The 15166-nt window shown below is 34.8% G+C and overlaps 1 protein-coding gene across 1 annotated transcript in view; it reads right to left on the bottom strand.

Annotated features, from left to right (window-relative positions):
- CPEB3 (cytoplasmic polyadenylation element binding protein 3) overlaps positions 1–15166 on the bottom strand; it is a 167772-nt gene that overhangs the window by 70827 nt on the left and 81779 nt on the right. The window lies entirely within an intron of this gene.

Raw genomic sequence — 15166 nt, 5'->3', positions numbered from 1 at the left:
GACCTAAAACAAATGTGGGAATTTCTACAGTTAAAATTATTTTCCTGGACAATGAATGCTTTATTAGGAGCAAAAGTGCATAATAAAGCATACAAAAAAATGAATTCTGAGCTGTGACTTTTTCAAAAGAATAAGCAACTGCAGATCTACGCAAGTTTATACCATTATTTTTGCATAAAGGTATGTAAGCACAGACATGACTGGATTGATATGAAGAAGCATCTAAAATTGCATCTGTTTTCACTGCTAAAAAATCACTACAGTTTACTCATATAGTCCCTATCACTGCTGCTAAGAGTATCCAGAAGTTATGTAGCCTTTCCCCAGGCATTTCCTAAAATAAATAGAAAAGTAATCTTTATTCAAAGATTTTTATTTGTTCTTTATGGGATGTCAAAGGTTCAGTTCTAAAGATGGGCCCTGATGGCTGAGGAAATATTAAATTTATGACAGAGGCTGATAACTTCTTTGATAACTGGACTAAACATGATCAAGCTTTCCCTGCCATTCCAAGCTCCTCCAACTTGGAAATAAACACCTGTAGTAATAAAAGGTGGGGCAAGCACATAAAAACATATAAATTAAGATGTGGGAGAACAGATGTAGATGTGGTCATGACATTTTTACCCTACTAATCTATGTCATATTTTATATTACTCGAAAAATCTTTTCATGTTAACTCTATAGCCAAATAAAGTCTGTAGAGCAAAGGTACCAACCACTCCACATGACTATAAGAAAGATACTAGCAGTTAGTTTTAATAAATGTAACACAATGATGCCATCTGGCATTACAAAATAAAATCTAAGTTTAAAAACAAATAACATTTCCTGTTTGAGTCACTGAGTTCCTGGTAAAAACTTTCCACTAGGTTCCACTCTAAAAACGAACTGTCTTGAGCACTCTAACTTTTGAAAAAAAGAAAAACTCCCCTCTAAAATAAATTCATACACTCTTCAAAAAAAAAGGACAGTGTCTTCTCCATTCAGTCTACCCTGTCTTTATTTCTCTGAAACCTAGGTTCTGCGTCACTATAGCCAACTCTCTGAAACAGAATATAAATAGCCTTAGAAAAATACTGAACATTTATTTCTTTTACAAAAAAAATAGCTACTAATATAACTCTGTTTATTTTATGAAAAACCCAGGTGGTATAAGAAAGGCACTGTTTTGATGTTGGGAGTTAATAAATAAAAGGACCAAAGAATTTTTTGTTCAGTTCTTCCCAGCTTAGCTACAAAGAAACAGAGCAAAATTTGTCACCTCATGTCACCTAGCTTTTTTAGCCTGGCAGGAACAAACAATAGACAGTCAATTTTCATCTCTTGATGTCTGTTTTGATTATTGGGAGAAAAAAATAGATCTGCAGTAACTACAGGCAAAATGAACTTCTCAAAGACATCGAGAGACATTCTCCTACAGCTGTCAGGTTTCCTTTTCATGTAGTCCACATTCAGTGAATTATGTGTGTACTCTGTGACAGGCACATACCTCAATCAGAATTTCCCATAGAATGTTCCTTTCCCCACCTCTCACCTTTACCACTAGTAACGTGAGATGCTCAGAAAACAAAAATTGGTGTGGGGGAGGGAGGACTAAGTAACATTGGAAAATACTGCACACCTTTTGTGCCCTCCACATTAATAATCCACATTAGAATATCGAAGGCTGGGAAAAGTTCTAAAGTAAAATAAATTAATCTAGCAGTACCTGGATTTAAGATAAAGAAAACTTTAACATACATAACTCAGTAGAAAACACTCAAAAAAAAATTTATCCACATTCCAGAATACCAAACAAATATGATAGTTTTTTGGAAGTCTCTGACAAAGACATCAAGTCTGGTAAAAGAGATAGGCAAATACATGATTATAAAATAGAGGGAATAAGTTCTAAAAGAAGACTTTACCAAGTGACACAAAAGCACAATTTACTATCATTTGGGAGATGGAGCAAAAAGACCTTTAGAGTGATTTTACAGGAAGTCAATTTTGACCAGAATCTTGTGGGAGTGGGTTTCTAAGGTAAAGAACAAGAATCCACAGAGAAAGAACTTTCAAAACAGCTTTTGATCCCTCTAAACCTGACCCTCCAGCACTGCCTGCAATTTCAATAAAAATGACTATTACCCACATGCAAGGCAATCCAGAAATCTAAGCATCATCCCTGACATCTCCATTTCTTTCATACTCTACATCCAATCCATCTTTCACTAAGTCTTACCCATTCAAACTACAAAATAATTCTTCGATCCAGTCAGCTCTCTCCAAGTTTGGTCCTAACACCCCAGCCCAGATCACCATCATCTATCTTCCCCTGGAACTAACGACCTAATGAGTCTATACAATAGCCTGTTCAGTCTATTGATTTCTACCTTTTACCCCACAATTCTTTCTTTACAAAAGCCAAAGTCACCATTTTCAAATATTAATCTGAACATGTAATCACACTCTTTACCCCATCATTAAAACTTCTCAATAACTTTCCATTCCTTTCTAGATAAAGTGTAAACACATCACTGTAAACTTCAAGGCCTCTGCCTCCTTTACCTACATCATAGTGGTTCACTAAACTTCAATTGCATAGATCTCCTTTGAATTTCTCGATTTCTCCTTGCCTCAGGCCCTAAGGACAAAGTGTTCCCCCTAACCAAAACAAACACACTTTTCCCAATGCCCTAATTTTCTAGTTAATTCCTACCAGTTCTTCAGGTCTCAGCTGTAAAGTCATTTCCTCACGTGGAACTTTCCTGACCTTCTGGATTAGATTAGGTCCCCTTTCCTATCCACCCACAGCACTTTTATGAACACTTTTCCCAATTACAATTAAACTACCCCAACCCCATTAAATTGTAAGCCCTATTAGGAAAGGGACCAATTTAATCTTGTTCACCACTGTATATTCATGTCCTAATAAGGGCACATAAAAGGTACTCAATAAATGTTAAAAGTGAGGAAGCACCCAGGAAAGGCAAACAGAACATGAAAGACATGCCACTGAAGAATATGCTGGAACACAATATTCAGCTGTGACAATGGCAAGAGATGAGACCATGTCGCAGAGAATTGAGACCTTTTCTATTGCTTCTATTTGTTCAAGCATTACATTCTACACTTCATATTACAATAGAAATAGGAAATTTCCCTATTTTCTAAATGTAGTATTTCATTCTAATACTAGCTTTAAAACAAACAAATAAACAAAATTACACTCACTCCATGGAGGGTCTGATACTCTCATCTAAGCCATCTCCTGTCTGTCAGAATGACTTCTGTAAGATGCTTCTGCCCATGCTATTCCCTCGACCCCAAATCCTACAAATTGCTATTATCACCCCCACCAGCAATTTGTACCCAGTGAGAAGGGGGATGGGGTGAGAGTCTGAAGAAATCTCAACTGTCCAGTTGAGAGATGAGGAAGTCCTGAATCAGAATAGTGAAGAAGGAGAAGTGGATGTTTAAGACATTCTGGAACAAAGAGAACTAACTTTCTGCATAGCCAACATAACCACAGCTTCTCTAGAGTATAATGGCAAAGAAAATAAAAGCAATAGTTAATTGTAAAAATTTGGACTGTTTTAAAAATTGGTTATGGGTACTGAAATTTTCCAAGGTTCTAACAACAAATCTCTGTTTTATTATTGGTATTTAGAGTACCATAGATTTTAGTAATAAAGTGGCTCTTGCAAATGAAACTGCTAAGAATCCACACATACATTATGCTTCTCTGTTTGTAAGAATTAAGAATGTAGGTCTCTGAGCCCAATCCCCAGATCCACTTAATCTGAATCTGTGAAGGTCAAACCTGAAAATATGTACTTTTAACAAATTTCCCCAGTGATTCCTATGCTCAAGTTTAAGAATCACTGAAATGGAGATTGTCTGTAGCAGGCAGCCACTGAAAGAGATATTGTGTGAAGTGTATAGAGCCTTGGGAAACATCCAAGTTCAATCAGGTTAAGGAAAGTGTATCCTCACGAATGGAATGTAAAATCTACACTCTAGTCACCCTTACTGTAACATGACTGCCTAAAATGCTGATGGAACAAAAAGTTAGTCTGCAGGAGGCATTTAAAAGAAGTGAAGAATAAGAACTTACAGTGTTTACCTAGCACAGACCAACAGGAGATAAAAGGATTTTATCGTCCTGGTGGAATTACTCCTCTGTGGGACAGAATGGTTCATTTGATGTTTCCATAGCCTGAAATTATCTATTTCCCTATGCTCTAATTATAAGCTCTCGTTCTATTAATGAATTTCATGCCTGGCTAACGTGAAGAGGTGATTCTTGAACTAGTAGGCAAATAATCAGCCATTGAAATTGTATTTCTATTACATCTATCTTCATGATAAATTAAAACACTGGTATTCTGATTTGTCCAGTGGTCCCTTGTGAGGTTGGTATTCGTGCATGCATTTGGTTGGCATAAAGCCATCCCCGCCAAGACAAATCGTCCCTGAGAAGACTAGTAAAATTTTAGTTCCTGGACATATGTTACTAGAAAATGAAATTTGAAGAGGCTGCACCCAAATTGTGTCCCATGAGAGGCCCTGCTTCACTAACCAGCATCTCTCTGACATATTTCTTTTCTTTAATGAAAACATTCCCCAAGACCAAAGTATTTTAAGTAAACCATGTTACTTACCAAAAATAGTCTTATGTAGCTAGTATATAAATCTGTTTTAGAATCTCATGATACCTCCATATAAAATATTCACATTCAATATTTCAGCAGAAGCAGGGGAAAAGCTTCTCAACTGCTGCAACTTGGCTCTATGGCTTTCTTTTCCACTAACAGTCTGGGTTCATGATTTTTATTTCCAATTAATAATCAGAATGTAATTTTTTGGTCTGGTAATTGGACAAATCATCCCTGAATATAGAGATGACTTAAAGCTAAAGGAGCCATGTAAGAAAAATGCCACATAACAAAACTGCAAAGAACTAGTTAAGTAAGCATGGCAGACCTGTCCGAGATAACTCTTCCCCAGGAGGCATCCTTTCCTGCAGCTTATGATGAAAAACAAAAGACCACTAGCCATGCTGGACTACTAAGACTGCTTGGACCTCACCTTTGAGCTCCCACCAAAGCCTCTTGCCGTTAATGCAACAGCTCTAGCTTCTGGTCCATTATTCCAAGCCTGGCTCTTTTCATCTTAGTTTCGCATGTAGCTCAGGAATTTGTTACTTCAGGGGTTTTAAAAAGTGGATTATGAGGCACAACTCCCTTAAGAAAAATTGCCTGGAAATCAAGAGAGTCAGTTTCTAGCCTAGGCTTTAATCTGTGATGTTGGACAAAACAGTTCACTTATCTGAGTCTCATTTACATAATGAAAGAGTTGAACTAGATGGTTTTCAAATCTTTGAGAGAAGCAGAATTACTTTTATTACACAAAAATCTTATTATAATCCCTACTATACGAACAGATAAAAATATATTTTTTTTGGTATCATTATGTGGGTATCTGTTAGGCATCACAGATTTAATCTGCGTATAAATAAATTCTTGACATCTACCTTAAACCTATTCTTCCCCAGTTCTATTTCAATATGTGGCCCCCCAATTCACCCAATTGCTCTAGCTAGAAGATGAAAAACATTTTTGAGTCTTCTTTCTGGTTTACTCTCCATATTCAATTCTTCAATCTAATGCCATTAAAGAGGGTAGATTCTTCCCTCTATAATATTTCTTCCATTGGTTCACTTCTTTCCAATTCCATTGCTATCACCCTATCCTAAAATACCATCATCTCTTGCCTAGACTATTACCATCATTCCGAATTAGACAACCTACTTCTTTCACTCCACTCCAAATAGTAGCCAAAGTGCTTTTTTAAAAACATAAATCCAGTCACTTGACTCTGCTTTAAAACATTCATAGATTTCCTCTTGTACTTGGACCAAGTTCAAAATCCTTACCAGGAGCCAAAGCACAAGAAGATCATATTTCCTTTCTTCTTCCCACTTCATCGTAATATACCCTCCCCCTCTCCCTCCAAGCTCAGCATCATCTGGTCTATTACCTTACTCAAACACACAAAGCCCTTTCTTGCTTCAAGACCTACCCTTGTTTTTTAAAAATAACAGCTTTATTGCAATATAATTTACATTTCATACAATTCATTCATTTAACCCATTATTAGTCACTCCCCATTTTCTGCAAAACTTCTCAGCCCTAGGCAAATACTAGTCTACTTTCTATCTCAATATATTTGCCTATTCTGGACATTTCATAGGGTGGAATCATGTAATATGTGATCTTTTGTAATTTCCTTCTTTCACTTAGCATGTTTTCAAGGTTTATCAATGTTGTAGCATTTATCAGTATTACTTTGCCTCAAACCTCTCAAAATGGCTGTTTTATAATGTCTAGAATTTTCTTTAAAATATTCTAAGGGAAAAAGATAGAGGAATGTATGAAACGAGATTAGCAAAAATGTTGACGATAATCGCTGAAGCTAAGTGACGGGTATATAACTCATTAAACTATTCTATTTTTGTGTGCGTTTGAAAATTTCCATAATAAAAAATTATTTAAAGATACTTGTCTTTCTCTACCCTTGGGTTTCAGTTTAAATAACATCTCTTCAGTGAAAACCATCCTATGTTAGAGGGAACCTCTCATTTTTCCTGCCTAGTACTTATCGCGACTTTTGAGTATAAAAATGTTTCTTTCATTTATTTATTGTCTCTTTTTCTCTCCTACTACAGTGAACACTCAGTAGGGAGACAAAACACATCTAGTGACCAGCACAGCATCTGACCCATAGTAAGCACATAAACACTTAATGAATGAAATTAGGGTGAACAGCCCAGAACCCCTCCTTTGTTATTCATTTAGGCCCCTCTCAGAAAAACGTTTTGCAGAGGTGAAAAACTAGTGATCTTATTCTCCTCACCATATCTTGTGCTCAAATTTTCCTATTACTATAAACAGTAACATTTTAGATTTTATAACCATGAACACTCAGAAATTTCTTCAATTGTCCATGTTTCACTCCGGGACTATCCATTCCTTCAGACAACAAAGCTCATATAACCCAGTTTGAATTAGCAGGATGGCATGTTTGTACCACAGTCTCACTGATATAGCTGATCTCTCCTCCCTTGGGCAGGCTTTTGGCAGAAAGACCCAACTCTACCTTTGTACACAAGTTTGTTTTATTAGATTTTTAGAATCTTAGCTATCAACTAAGTCATCCATTAATGTAATAGATTTTTATAAATTAAATATACACAGAAGTACATTTTATAATAGTAAATCCAATAGCAAAGTAATTCTAATCATTCTTTGCATTTGCTCATTTAGATTGTTTAAAAGGATATTTTATATTTCCTTGCTGCTCTTTAAGAAATTTCATTAAACATCAAGAGCACTGCCACAGCCAACATGTTTGTTTATGGACAAAAGTCTCCCAGAGTCCATAAAAACTCATGTAAAAAGAAAAACACAATGCATATTTTAATCAGCTGTGCTGCTATGTGAGGCAAAGATCTTGTATGATACTATCCATTAGACTAGTTTCTAACAAGGACTGCAACTGTACAAGACAACACATATCAGAGCTTGTGAAAGTCAGAATAGTCCTGAAAGAAAATGTTAAGATTCTTTGGTGTCATTTTGATTCCATGAGGTTAAATCAACATTTGTCTACTAGAACACACCTTGAAAGTAAAAATGAGTATCAAAAGGAAAAATAATTGGATATTTAAATACTTTATACTTAATCAATATTCATTTTCAAATCCTGTTCATTCACATCTAATTCTTCCTCCCTACTACTACTGCTTCAACAATACTACTGGAAGCACTTGGTTTGCCAAAGAGTCTACCCTCCAATACTTGTTACACCATCTAAGCCTTCTACTGATGCCCAAGTTCTCTCCTGTTTTCATAATTTGTATCATAAAATCCTCTTTCTAAAGCCTGACATATATGCATCTAGGAGTCTTACCCTATGTTTCAAAAACCATTCATCAGGGCAGCACAGCCCATCTGCATACACTCAGGGACATATTCTCCAAGCATCTGGTCATGCTTATCTCATGCTTATCTCTTTCTTTTTAGTTAAATCACATACCTAGAATGCCTTGCTTCCTATTCCTCTCCTATCATCCAAAGAGTTCCTGAAATTCTATGTATTCTAGGAAGTTTTTCCAGGTTTATCAGGAGAGATAAAAGAGTCTACTGGCCTAATTCTTGCTGATATATCTCAAAAGCATTACAGATAATTCTCTTTGTTTTTTATTCCTAAAATATTTACCAACATATCTATGTAATATATACAATATAAGTTACAACAAATCTTAATCATAGGTAGAATTAAAGGACATACATCAGCAAGCTTACTTATGCTTTTTGGGGAAAGTTTAAACTTTGTTTGGAGGAAACAAATCAAGTATTAATATAATCCCTGGTCACACAAACAAATAAGTATGAGGAAATCTGCCAGTTCATCAAATTTATACTATGCAGCGTTGTCCCAGATAAGTATATTTCAGGGAATGAAAGTGGATATGAGGCACACCTGCCCCATTCCACATGACTATGTCATTATGTTTAAGGAAAATGACTTTTCTTTTTAAGTTTTGGGAATAGAAAACCAAATAAAAGTACAGAACAAAAATTTTCTGCCTATTCTTTTCTCATGACAGAGAGTCAACATTTAGTCTTTCAGTGCTCACTTGCGCTCTCTTGCTTTCTCCTCCCTCCCTTCCCCCACCCCTCATTATCTTCTTCATCTACCACTATAAAACTGCAGACTTATTGAGAGCAGGGACCAAGTCATCTAGGCAGTGTTTAGCTTAGCACTTGATGCAAAAATAATTGTGGCTTCTGAAAATGATTGAGTCGAAACTTACAAATAGATATGGGGAGGGTAACACGGAAATAGGAAGAGTATTTTTTTAGGAGTTTAGAAACTACAGGTGACCTTATATTCTTGATGTCTAGTATTTAATATACTATGAATTGTAAAAACAAAATAAGTTTTAAAAATATAATGACAAAGTCTGGTCTGCGTAGATGTGAGGTGTTATTTCAAAACAATCCTTATTAATAAACATTTGGTAAGTGCTAATTCTATGTATTACCACAGTGTTAGGCACAAGAGACAACTGTCCTCAAAGAACTTATCTTCGGTTGAAGAGTCGGGGCATACAGAAAAGACAGAAAGAATGCAAAGCAGTATAAGCAAAGAAAAACACTGTCTGCAAGGCCACTTGGGCAAGGCTTCCTGGAAGGGGTAAGGCCTGAAGTAGGCTTGAATGTATGAACTTAGGATTGACCTAAGTTAAGTAAATGAGAGGAAGGATGGACAGTACTTGAAATGGCCAGACAATGGGAAAGCACATGGATTAGTCAGGGGAAGGTGAGGTAGGAAAAATGGAGATGATGAGGCTGATGAAACTGGGAGAAGCCAGATGATGGGGATCCTGAATGGAAAAGGAGGGTGACATGGACAATGTGGTGTTTCAGAAAGATGAAACAATACAAATGGAAAGGGAAGGATGAGGTCTGAGAAACTAGAGGGAAAAATATTGACAAGATCTGGTGACTGATCAGTGTGTAAGAAGAGCAGAGGCTAGTCCCTGCCATCTACCTTCCAGATGGTGTTCATTTTCCATGTAAAATGTGTCCATTCTCTATTCCTTCCTGAGAGTGGTCATTTTTCTAGCAAGATGAAGAAAAAATATAGTATAAAATAATTTCTAGTAATATTATTTTCTATACTTTAAATTTAAAAATAATTTAGGTTAAAAATATTAAATGGTATTTATTTACATGGTTAAAAAATAATCAACTACACAAATGTTTTTCTTTACCATGATGTGAAAACAAATCTGACAATATGATTCCACCATGAAAAGAGTTTCAATGGTAACAAATACATATTAAATTCTGCCAATATTCACCAATTCAACAAATATTTACTGTGGGATAAATAATAAAATACTATAAATTTAACATTATCTTCTCTTCAGAACTCAACTACAAAGTCAAGGACAGCTCAGATGAATGGTAAACATCACCCAATAAGCAGCCAAAGACAAAGGTTCTGGACTTGGCTCTGGCTTTAACTTGAGATCACACATCAAGTAAATTACTTCCTCTCTCCTAGCTTCTGTAAATGAGTACCAAAGCAGCTTACATTTGTGAAATGCTTTTAGTTTACATGAATAGGTTTTCAGAGCTCTCCCATTTTTTATATTGTAATTTCACTAACACTCTTGAAATTGAACAAGATTGGCTTTATTACCTCATAATTTACAGATGAGGATACCAGATATAAGTGATAAAAGCAGTGATTACAACCTAGATTTTTAACCCTAAATCTCATATTCTTTCCACTACATTAGGCTTACCCCACCTACTTCGTAAAATTATTGAGACAAATTATAGATACGGAAATGTTTTGGGAAAGTTACAGCATTATACAAATGAAAGCAATATTATTTTGTTTGAGAATGCAAGCTTTAAGGGGCCTAGCACCTATAGAAGTTGGGGATTCCTCTCTAAGAAAAAGAAGGGATTCTTCTTTAAAAACACAAAAATAAGGTAAAGATGTTGGAAAGGGCCCATAAACATGAGGTTCCCTGAAATCGAAGCTTCATTTAGCTTCATGGTAAATCTGTCTCTGGATATAACACAAAAAAATTTTCCAGTCAACCTACTAAGATCAAATATTGCCCTCTGAAACCCAACTTCTGTCTTCTAAATAGTAGGAAAAAGAACACAGTGGAATCAGGACAAAAAAAAAAAATCATATTCCCTCAAGATCATCCACAATAAACCATGTACCAAAAACTTCCAGGTAAAAATAGTCTTTGCTATGTCCTTATTAGGATTAAAGAACAAATTACCAACTAAAAACAAAAAATAATTATAATGAAAGTATAAGAGAATATTTTCATTAAAATAGTTAATCTAGAACATCATACCATAAAATAACTGTTTACACACACACAAATGTAAACACACACGCACTCATATTTACTCACAATGTCGCAAGCAAAGGATCTCATTAAAAAAATTTTTTACCTCGTCTCCGCCCATAGCTCCTGGCTGCATGTAAACACAGAAGAAAACCATGGGTATTTGTATCAAAATGGTGAATTTAGAAATTAAAAAAAATATTCACACAAACCTTTTTTCTAAGTATTCTCAGAAATAATCTGGAGATACTTTTCAACTTGACTGCAGACATATTATATTAAAGAAAAACCTTTATGAAGCACAAGTTAAATCACAATAACAAGGAGAAATTCAACTAGATGTGGCAGTCACTGGAAAAAGATACAATGGGTACTTAAGTTTCATAAAGATTTATATTGTGGCCCATTACCTATATCAGACATAAACAGAATTCTTTAAAAATTTTTCCTGATTTATAAATAAATCTTCATTTGTACTATATAAGGCCATCAGACATCATGTAAAAAAAAAAACTCATTCATTCTAAATAACTAAAAACTGTAGCATGTAGTGGTCATTCTGAATTTCTACACACACACACACACACACACACACACACACACACACACCCCTGAAAACTGTATAGAAATTTTACACATAATTATCTCTTGCTTTACAGAATGTGTTTCTATAAAAATTTCAGTTAAGTTTCTCAGTCTCCTCATTTACCTTCCATACGGTATCACAGATGAGGGGAAAACAATATATTTTTCATCTAGAGAGTGAAGTGAAAAAAATAGAAAGCGATTAAGGTACTGGGTACAACCCAGGTCATGCTGAAGAATAGAATACTTTGAAGATTAATTTCTTCTTCAAAACTCAAGGCCCACAGAAAGCATTATTACGATGTTGAAGAGTTAGACTGTGGTATCGTACATATATTGCTAGGAGATCCTGTCATCTAAAATGATTTTCAAAGTAGAAAGTTTCTCAAATTTAAAACCTCAAGTTCTATAAAAAAATAAATGAAAACTGTATTTAATCCATTTTTTAAAGCATAAAATGTCATAATATTAGCTTAAAAACAAACAAACAAAAAAAGAAAACAAGGATAATTTGGGGTTGCATTTGCAGTAGAAGGTAGTAGTAAAGAATACTATTTCTCTCCTAGGAAAAGAATTCAGACTTTTCAGCTAGAAAGTTGAAATATCAGTTCACCAATCTCATCTGTTTCTTTTCTTCAGTCAACATACTCACACTTGCCTACACGCCACTGGCCTCTTCACTTCCCGATTACACAAATATTAAAAAGGATTATCCAGTTCAAGCCCTACTTTCTCCCTAACTCCATCATTAGAACACTCAATGAAAAAAACCAACCTCTTCTGAATTTACATGGCAATTACTGTTTACAACTCTTACAAGGGGAATGCAATCCAAAAAATAAATAAATAAGGAACTTTTACACTTTTCATTATTTGGAACCTGGAATTAATCTCCCCATAGAATATAATAAATGGTAATTTCCTAGCTTCCCCCCCCCCGCCAGCCTGCTTAATTTATATTAATATGAGTGAATTAATACTAACAGATAATACTCAAAAAGAGATTAAATAGGTTTTGACATCCTACCACTTATTTCTTTATCCCTTCCTCCATCTTCAATGACGTCAGAATGCCCAACACCTCCAGTGCAAAACCTCTATTTAGAGAAAAAATAAAACATCCTATATTTCGAAATTACTCATTTCTCTCTCAAACAACAAATTCCCATTCTTTCATTATATCTGATTTCTAGCCAGATACTCAACGAATAAGAATCTGATCACAATACTAAGGTACAAATGACTCATCAGACCTTAACACCACTAAAGGATAAATGAGAATGCTGTTCACTCAAGTCTTAAACTGCTAAATATTCAGGTATAGAGAACAGGAAGTAAATATATCCAGATAGGCTTGCAGGTGGAGAGGAGCATCCTGAATTGAGGAGTGGGGAAGAGTTGGAAAAGACATACTTGGGAGTTTTAACCACAGCTTCCTTAAACATTTCATGAATTTTTATAGATTCTTCTCTTTCCATTATAACCAGACAGTAAACTGGTTCATGTCAGCCTGGGGACATTAGGCAAGATGGCATATGGAATAAGCAGCCGATTTAGTGATCTGAGATACTTCAATTTGCTTTTATCATTCTTTGTGGAATTTAATTATGTGTTACCTTGGTTCTAATTTCAGTATATTAGCTATGATCCCTATGATGATTATTATTATAGCAGCTAAAATTTAATGAGTACTTACTATGTGCCAGGAACAGTTCAAAATGCTTGGCACGTATTAGTATCATTAATATACCTCACAACTTTATGACATAAGTATTCTTATCAGACTCTTCTTTCAAATGAGGAAAATGGGATGCGAAATTAAGTATCTTGCCTAAAATTGCACAGCTAGGAAGTGGTGAACTTGGAATATAAATCTAAGTAGTCTAGCTCCAGAGTCCACACTTTTAACCACCTCACTAGATTGTTAAATCCCTAGAGGGCAAGGTCGATATTGTGTACTCCTTTTAATATCCTCTAGTGAACCTGGCAGAATGTTCTGTACCGAGCTGGCATTCAACAAATATGGCTTGTTAGCTGAGTACGCATTCAAGGGAGGGAGGAATACATGCTATGATAGCCTTTAGAATGTAGGCCAACTCTGTTGGTGATTAAAAATTTGCTCATATCAGTGCCATTTGCAAATAGACTAATTAGAGTCAAACTCTTCCCTAAGGGAGAGGTAATAAAATGAACACCAAGAACAGAAATTTGGGAGCACAAAAGTAGTGCTTTCCTCTGAGAATAAATATGACTTTTAAACAAGAAAGAATATGAAATACACAACTTACATGATCCAGCACAAAACAATCCCACATAGGAAAAAAAAAAGGGAGTAATGTATGTAATATATTCTATGCTAGTATACATCTACAGCAGATATAAGATGTAATATACTTTTAAAGTCCTATCTACTTCATGCAAGATCTTTAATTCATGATTATCGATCATCATCATAATTATAGATAAAATTCTTTTACCATTTCATATGTATTAAACAATTTTAGGCCTCATAAAAAATTTACCTTTACTTTTTAGAAGTCAAGGTAGTAGTTATCCTTAGCTAGGGGTAGTAACTGAAAAGGAGCTTGAGGGGGATTTTGTTCTTTATTTAAGTACAGGTTATTATATGGATGTGTTCAATTTGTGATAATACATCAAGCTATATATTTATGATCTGTGCATTGTCTGGTATGTATATTATACTGCAATAAAAACCAAGATGTTACAATTACTTTAGATTGGTTCACTAGGATAAAAGATTGTAAAATTAATGTAGAAAATCCAAATGCTAACATTTTTGTAGTCTTTGAATCATAAACCTGAATAATCCAAAAGTAAAAAGTTAGACTTATTTTTAAAATAAATATAAAAAAGGTTCACGGAGTTGACAGTGGCTATGCCAGAGTTATTCTAAGTTTAAATGATCAATGACTAGTACGTTGTGAATGGCACTCTCATGTTAAAGGTATGGTGCTTTGTTAGGTTTATGAAGCAACTCTGTAAAAGCATCATCTGTTACTCCTTATGACTTGGCCTGCACTTAGTTTTAAATGGCTGCACTCATACATGTGATTTCCCCAAGGGCATGTTATGATCTGATTTTTTAAAATCTAAACTAATTCTTTAACTACAATGGATTCATCCAAATTTGCTGAACTTTCTCTAAGCAAAGTAACATTATATATAGATTTCATCATAGAGGCCCAAAGACAGGGGGTCGGGGGTGGGGGTAGATAGTTATTTCCACTCTATTATGGATCAGGAGAGCCTGCACTGTTTCAGAAACTTAAGCAGAGTCTCTGGGATGCTGAATTGATGAAAAACAGATGAACGATATACAAAGAACTTAATATAACATTTTACTAACTGGCCTGGAAATATCTGTCAAGATGGCCAAAAGTCAACTGTAGGAACAAATAATTAATTTCTTTGCTTGTAAAAAAAATCAGTTCCTTAAAAACACCATGCAAACTTATTTTCTAAATACCATTTTGGTATGTAAAATTAAATTCTATTTGAACATCTAATGGTCCCTTTCAGCTAAGGATTAGTCATGCAAATAAATCTATTGAAGATGGGTTAAGATCTTAAAGTTAGTACAAAAATGTTCCCTTTTTCCTAATTAGACTGCAAATAAAGAGCAGG

The sequence above is a fragment of the Pteropus alecto genome, unplaced genomic scaffold (genome assembly GCF_000325575.1).
Source record: "Pteropus alecto unplaced genomic scaffold, ASM32557v1 scaffold88, whole genome shotgun sequence".
Taxonomy (NCBI): domain Eukaryota; kingdom Metazoa; phylum Chordata; class Mammalia; order Chiroptera; family Pteropodidae; genus Pteropus; species Pteropus alecto.
The sequence above is the reverse complement of the archived record's forward strand: the minus strand, read 5'-3'. Positions and strand labels throughout refer to the sequence as shown.